Here is a 7,774-nt window from a genome sequence, read left to right as displayed (position 1 = left end):
AGGCGCCCGGCTGGAAGCGATGTGTGTAACAGCCGTGCTCTGCTCGACACTGCAGCACTGATGAAATCCACTCTGTGGTCTATTGATCTGGCCTGCAGTTTGATTGATGCTGTCTTTAAAAATTCATTAAGTTGAGGCATGGGGGAGCTGCAGGGCAGCGGGTGCTCCTGTAGGGCACGTTTGTCTATGTTTACAGAGCCACCAGCATTCACTCAACAGCAGGAAAAGTCACTAGGCCTAATGAGTCTGTGTGTTGTTGTGTTACTCTGTACCACACACACACACACACACACACACGTGATTTGAAATCCCTGTAGTTTTGAAGTGCATATGTTGGAATATGCCCTCATCTCTGTGAAGTGCTTGGTGTGACTACGTTTGCTATTGATTTCTGCATGTACCTAGAGCTCTGCACTGCTGCTGCCTGTACCCATAAATCACATGACAACTACAGGACGACGACCTCGGGGATTCACTCTCATCGACCCCTACATCCATTTAAACATGTGGCGATACTACAGTGTCGGGTCAAAAGTAGTAGTGCATTATGTAGGTTGCCATTTGGAATGCAGACCACGTGTCAGAGTGAGGCCACAGAGGAGCAGGCAGCACACAAAGAGTTAATGATCATCAGAATAGAGCAAGTCCCCCCTCATAGGGAAAACAGCAGGTTGATGAGGGATGCCGTTTACTATTAAGACACGCTGTTAGTTAAGACTGCATGCTTCAATTAGCTGGGTAGTGCTTAAAGGACGGACTGGGAAGGGGCCTGGGGTTAATGTTCTACTCAGGGTTAGAGGGAGAGAATGGACTGTACGGCAGGGGAGGGAGAGGGGGAGAGCGTACTTGCCTCTAGTAAGAATGCTGCAGAGGGAAGCCTTGACTTGCACATGAAACTCTGCCTGCCTGGATGTTGGTTGTTTGAAGCAGGGAAATCAGAATTTGGGTATGGCTGTGCTCCTGCTTCAGCCCTGGATCTCGCCCACTCTGCTGTTCCAGAGTGGGAAGAGTTTACATACACACACACACCGCTCCACTCCAGCACAGAACTCGCTTGCTTCTGTGTGTGTACGCTCTTAGAAAAAAAGGGTTCTGGAATGGTTCTGCGGCTGTCCCCATAAGAGAACCCTTTTTGGTTTCAGGTAGAACTCTTTTGGGTTCCATGTGGAACTCTTTGTAGAAAGGGTTCTACGTGGAACCTAAAAGGGTTCTACTTGGAATTGAAAGGGGTTCTCTATGTGGAAAGCCGAAGAGCCCTTTTTGGGAACCATAACAATAACCTTTTTTTCTGAGTGTTTGTGTGTGTGTGTGTGCTCTTATACAGCTAAGAACTTACTAGAGTTTAGTATGAGAGACTCCTTCATTGAAGATGTATGATTGTCCAACAGTGTTCTCTAGAAGGCATTTGTAGCTCTGTTGAAGGGGGTGCTTGTGTGCGTGCATGAGTCCAGTTGGATTGTGTGTGGGGGAGTGCATTTACACGTGTGTGTGTGTGTGTGTGTGTGTGTGTGTGTGTGTGTGTGTGTGTGTGTGTGTGTGTGTGTGTGTGTGTGTGTGTGTGTGTGTGTGTGTGTGTGTGTGTGTGTGTGTGTGTGTGTGTGTGTAAGAAGCGAGTGGTTTATGAGTAGAGTAGACTGCATGTATATAAAAATGGGCCCCTGGCTTTCTAATCCCCATATTATTTTCATTACTGGGTTAGATTGAAAAATGGCACCTCTGGCTGCATGCAGCAGGTTGTAGTTGGCCACCAGGTTTGCACACATCTCAGGAGGGATTTTATAGACTGATAATTTCTTTGTCAGTGGGCAAACGTACAAAATCAGCAGGGGATCAAATACTTGTTTCCCTCACTGTACATAACAGTCATGTAAAAACCTGACAAAATAAATTTGTTCTTCCTTGGAATTTGCGTCACATCCCATATATTCCCAAAGGAAACTTTTCAAAATGCTGGTTTTTCACCTGCAGAGATAAACAAAGAGATAAGCATGGCTTGTGTGTTTGTGGAGAGGTCCGTCAGCCAGTGAGTCAGCAAGACATCCAGCCAGTCAGTGAGAGCCTTATGGAATAATGAGTCCCCATTGTTCTGAAGCATAGTTTTTTTTTTTTATCGCTTTGGAACTATTTTCACAAGTATGTGGCACATTTTCACAACTCAGTACAAAATCAATAAAATGCAACTTAATGATATCTTTAATTTAGTAGTTTTAACTACCAGTTAATCCAATAGCAAACAATGCAAGATATGTGTTTCAAATCGCCCTTAGAAGTGCTGAAGTAATATGCTACAGTACTGTAAATTATAGTAGATTACACAATTCACATTAGGTAATACACTTACATTACCTAACAAAATTGACAGAAAATCTATAATTTCCATAATATCTATCCGATGTGTGATCAATGAAGACATCCCCTACAATAATTTATGCAACAAAAAAAACAATCAGATATAATTGCGACATAGGTGTACTGTCTGTAAAAAAAATATGTATAAATTAAATAATATAAATTAAATGAAAATAAATCAATGTTTAGCATGCATTAATTTGCATCAAGCCTGTCTTGAGCATTTGGCCATAAATTCTCATCCACATCACAGTGAATGTCCTCATTGTTCATGCACTCACCATTTCCACCACTGCCCACTCCTGCTGGTTGGTCAGCACATGGCCATGACCACCACCCTGGGGTCTTCTATCAATTATTAGGGTAAAACAGAGTGTATTGTCAATAGATCATGTTACAGTATTATTACAGTATGTTTTGTGAATTTGCATGCATTGCAATATGTCATTTACTGTAAATGTAATGGTTGAGCATAGTGCATATCCTGCAGACTTACCGGTTTTCTTGCTGAAATGTTCTCATGATCAAATTGACATGGTCAACGACAATGGCCCGGACGACATTAGACACAACAGTTTCCTGCCGTCTGCTTCCCTCTCTCTGATGTTCACCTCTTAGATGTGGCCCATGGCCAAGCTGCCTGTAAATTACCATAAAATTCATGGTAACCCTTTTTAGGTGTACTGTTGTCTTGTATTTGTGATAGGTAATTATGGAAATCTAAGAGAAAATGAGGGGGCACCCGGATTTGAACCAGGGACCTAATGATCTGCAGTCAATTGCTCTACCACTGAGCTATACCCCCTGTTGAAAGCTTGCCGCAAGTGTTATCATTATGTTGTTGGTTTTAGGCCAGGGCCATGTGATCACAACTACCAGGCCAGTGCACCGCCCTCTTTTCACTCTTTCAGGCTCAGGTCACATCAGTGTGCTTCTCAGGACACAGAGTTCTCTATGAAAAACAATCAGGTTGTTGTGGCTGAGTGGTTAAGGTGATGGACTAGAAAGCCAAAATTTACAAAATAAACTAAAGTAAAAAATTAAACACAAAGTAACACAAATAACAATGTGTGGGGGTACAAGTTGGGTCATTTGTACATGTAGGTAGGGGTAAAGTGACTATGCATAGATAATAAACAGCAAGTAGCAGCAGTATAAAAACACATGAAGTGGCAAAAGACAGAAATAACTGCACAACTCTCATCTCCTTCCCCCTCACGCCCTACCTTTAACATCAGTGGTGTTCCCCTCAAAGCACCACCCTTTGTGCTGCTCTCTCTCCGAAGTCCACACTCTGTCAATAGAGTCTCTGCTTCCTTCGGACGCCATCGTGCCAGGGTCTTCAAAAATCTAAACCCCAAGACCCAAACCAAGGTGGCAGTATACAATGCTGTTTGTTTCTCCACCCTGCTTTATGTCTCAAAGACCTGGACCCCATATAGGCGCCACATCAACATCTTGGAAGCCTTCGACATCAGGTGCCTCCAATGCATCTTTGGGAGGACAGACTATCCCATAATGAGATTTCACCAACGCCAAGTCGACCTGTATCGAAGCAAGCATGGCTAAAGGACACCTCTGTTGGCTTGGCCACGTAATCCGAATGCCTGAACACTGCCTCCCACGCCAAGTTCTCTACGGCCAACTGAGTGCAGCCAAACGCTCTGCGGGAGGTCAGACAAAAGCGCTTTAAAAGGCCACAGCATGGACCCGCCGAAGCTCTGCAACATTGATCCCTCAAGCCTGGAAAACCCTTGTACTCGACAGGTCCACCAGGCAGTCCACCTGTGCCAGGGAGGTTCAGCACCTGGAAGGTGCCATCCTATAGAAGAGAGGTGAGAAACGCACCCAGAGTCTCCAACGCAGAGCTGGAATCACGCTTTCGGAATTCCAACATACGTGTCCCACCAGCAGCAGATTGTGCGGCTCCCGCAACGGCCTCCACAGCCACATGAAGTGGCATCAGGGCCAGAAGCGTTGATCCCAACCACCCCTTCCCACAATCACAAGAGGAGCATTTGTTATCATTGTCAACGATGGACAGTGTGTGTGTGTGTGTGCGTGTGCGTGTGCGTGTGCGTGCGTGCGTACGTGTGTTCTTATTGAACGTTTACCCATCCCTAGCGGACTAAACTCCACTCCATGGTGAAGGATGTTTATGATGAACTTCCCCAACAGACTGGAGCAGAGACCAGGCTTTGTGAAATCTAGCTCTGAGAACATTGGTTAATTCTTAAAAAAATATATATATATAATGAAACGCCTATGAAACACCTATGTTTGTCCTCTGTAGTTCTTTCCTTTCTTTGTTTGCTGAAATCCATATTTTTGGGGTCAAATACACCACTGACTTTTTGCTAATTTCTGTTTCTTGAAGATCAAATCAAATCGTATTAGTCACATGCGCCGAATACAACAGGTGTAGACCTTACAGTGAAATGCTTACTTACGAGCCCCTAACCAACATTGCAGTTTAAAAAAATATGGATAAGAATAAGAGATAAAAGTAACAAGTAATTAAAGAGCAGCAGTAAAAAAGAACAATATTTACAGGGGGGTGCCGGTACAGAGTCAATGTGCGGGGGCACTGGCTAGTTGAGGTAGTGTGTACATGTAGGTAGAGTTAATTAAAGTGACTATGCATAGATGACAACAGAGAGTGGCAGTGGTGTGGAGAGGGGGGGGGGGGGGGCAATGCAAATAGTCTGGGTAGCCATTTGACTAGAGTTCAGGAGTCTTATGGCTTGGGAGTAGAAGCTGTTTAGAAGCCTCTTGGACCTAGACTTGGCAATCCGGTACTGCTTACCGTATGGTAGCAGAGAGAACAGTCTATGACTAGGGTGACTGGAGTCTTTGACAATTTTTAGGGCCTTTGACACCGCCTGGTATAGAGGTCCTGGATGGCAGGAAGCTTGGCCCCAGGAATGTACTGGGCCGTTTGCACTACCCTCTGTAGTGCCTTGCAGTCGGAGGCCGAACAGTTGCCATACCAGGCAGTGATGCAACCAGTCAGGATACTCTCGATGGTGCAGCTGTAGAACATTTTGAGGATCTGAGGACCCATGCCAAATCTTTTCAGTCTCCTGAGGGGGAATAGGTTTTGTCGTGCCCGCTTCACGACTGTCATGGTGTGCTTGGACCATGTTAGTTTGTTGGTGATGTGGACACCAAGGAACTTGAAGCTCTCAACCTGCTCCACTGCAGCCCCGTCGATGAGAATGGGGGCGTGCTCGTTCCTCTTTTTCCTGTAGTCCACAATCATCTCCTTTGTCTTGATCACGTTGTGGGAGAGGTTGTTGTCCTGGCACCACATGGCCAGGTCTCTGACCTCCTCCCTATAGGCTGTCTCATCATTGTCGGTGATCAGACCTACCGCTGTTCTGTCATTGGCAAACTTAATAATGGTGTTGGAGTCGTGCCTGGCTGTGCAGTCATGAGTGAACAGGGAGTACAGGAGGGGACTGAGCATGCACCCCTGAAGGTGCGTGCTCAGGATCAGCGCGTTGAGGATCAGCGTGGCAGATGTGTTGTTACCTACCCTTACCACCTGGGGGCGGCCCATCAGGATGTCTAGGATCCAGTTGCAGAGGGAGGTGTTTAGTCCTTGGGTCCTTAGCTGATTGATGAGCTTTGAGGGCACTATGGTGTTGAACGCTGAGCTGTAGTCAGTGAATGGCATTCTCACATAGGTGCTCCTTTTGTCCAGGTGGGAAAGGGCAGTGTGGAGTGCAATAGAGACTGCATCATCTGTGGATCTGTTGGGGCGGCATGCAAATTGGAGTGTGTCTAGGGTTTCTGGGATGATGGTGTTGATGTGAGCCACGACCAGCCTTTCAAAGCACTTCATGGCTACAGACGTGAGTGCTACGGATCGGTAGCCATTTAGGCAGATTACCTTAGTGTTCTTGGGCACAGGCACTATTGTGGTCTGCTTACAACATGTAGGTATTACAGACTTGGACAGGGAGAGTTTGAAAATGTTAGTGGAGACACTTGCTAGTTGGTCAGCGCATCCTCGCAGTACACGTCCTGGTAATCCGTCTGGCCCTGCGGCCTTGTGAATGTTGACCTGTCTAAAGGTCTTACTCACATCGGCTGCAGAGAATGTGATCACACAGTCTTCCGGTACAGCTCGTGCTCTCATGCATGTTTCAGTGTTATTTGCCTCGAAGCGAGCATAGAAGTAGTTTAGCTCATCCGGTAGGCTCGTGTCACTGGGCAGCTCTCGGCTGTGCTTCCCTTTGTAGTCTGTAATGGTTTGCAGGCCCTGCCACATCCAACTAGCGTCAGAGCCGGTGTAGTACAACTCGATCTTAGTCCTGTATTGACGCTTTTCCTGTTTGATGGTTCGTCGGAGGGCATAGCAGGATTTCTTATAATATTCCGGGTTAGAGTCCCGCTCCATGAAAGCGGCAGCCCTAGCCTTTAGCTCAGTGTGGATGCTGCCTGTAATCCATGGCTTCAGGTTGGGTTATGTATGTACGGTCACTGTGGGGTCGACGTCATCGATGCACTTAGTGATGAAGCCAATGACAAATGTGGTGTACTCCTCAATGCCATTGGAGGAATCATGGAACATATTCCAGTCTGTGCCAGCGAAACAGTCCTGTAGCTTAGCATCTGCTTCATCTGACCACTTTTTTATTGATCTAGTCACTGGTGCTTCCGGCTATAATTTTTGCTTGTAAGTAGGAATCAGGAGGATAAATTATGGTCAGATTTGCCAAAAGGAGGGCGAGGGAGAGCTTTCTATGCATCTCTGTGCGTGGAGTGTAGGTTGTCCAGAGTTCTTTTCCCTCTGGTTGCACATTTAACATTCTGATAGAAATTTGGTAAAACTGATTTAAGTTTCCCTGCATTAAAGTCCACGGCTACTAAATCAAATCAAATTTTATTTGTCACATACACATTCGTATTGTGCCGCTAGAGGTGAAATTCTTGGACCGGCGCAAGACGGACGAAAGCGAAAGCATTTGCCAAGAATGTTTTCATTAATCAAGCAGATGTTAATGTGAGTGTAGCGAAATGCTTGTGCTTCTAGTTCCGACCATGCAGTAATATCTAACAAGTAATCTAACAATTTCACAACAACTACCTTATACACACAAGTGTAAAGGAATGAATAAGAATATGTACATAAAGATATATGAATGAGCGATGGCCGAATGGCAATGGCAAGATGCAGTAGATGGTATAGAGTACAGTATATACATATGAGATGAGTAATGTAGGGTATGTAAACATTATATAAAGTGGCATTGTTTAAAGTGGCTAGAGATGAGTCAGTATGTTGGCAGCAGCCACTCAAAGTTAGTGATGGCTGTTTAACAGTCTGATGGCCTTGAGATAGAAGCTGTTTTTCAGTCTCTTGGTCCCCGCTTTGATGCACCTGTACTGACCTCGCCTTCTGGATGATAGCGGGGTG

At 45.6% G+C, this 7,774-nt stretch overlaps 1 long non-coding RNA gene and 1 other non-coding gene across 2 annotated transcripts; both read right to left on the bottom strand.

The window, feature by feature from the left end:
- LOC123741896 (uncharacterized) lies at window positions 1-7,352 on the bottom strand. The gene is made up of 3 exons (XR_006769420.1): window positions 7,256-7,352; window positions 7,219-7,220; window positions 1-10 (listed from the first exon to the last, which is right to left on the bottom strand). It is a non-coding gene; the product is annotated as an uncharacterized lncRNA (long non-coding RNA).
- On the bottom strand, window positions 3,083-3,154 carry trnac-gca (transfer RNA cysteine (anticodon GCA)). Its single transcript has one exon. It is a non-coding gene; the product is annotated as a tRNA-Cys (tRNA).
- Window positions 7,353-7,774: the final 422 nt, after the last annotated feature.

The sequence above is a fragment of the Salmo salar genome, chromosome ssa03 (assembly GCF_905237065.1).
Source record: "Salmo salar chromosome ssa03, Ssal_v3.1, whole genome shotgun sequence".
Lineage (NCBI taxonomy): Eukaryota > Metazoa > Chordata > Actinopteri > Salmoniformes > Salmonidae > Salmo > Salmo salar.
This window is presented reverse-complemented; position numbering and strand designations above follow the sequence as displayed.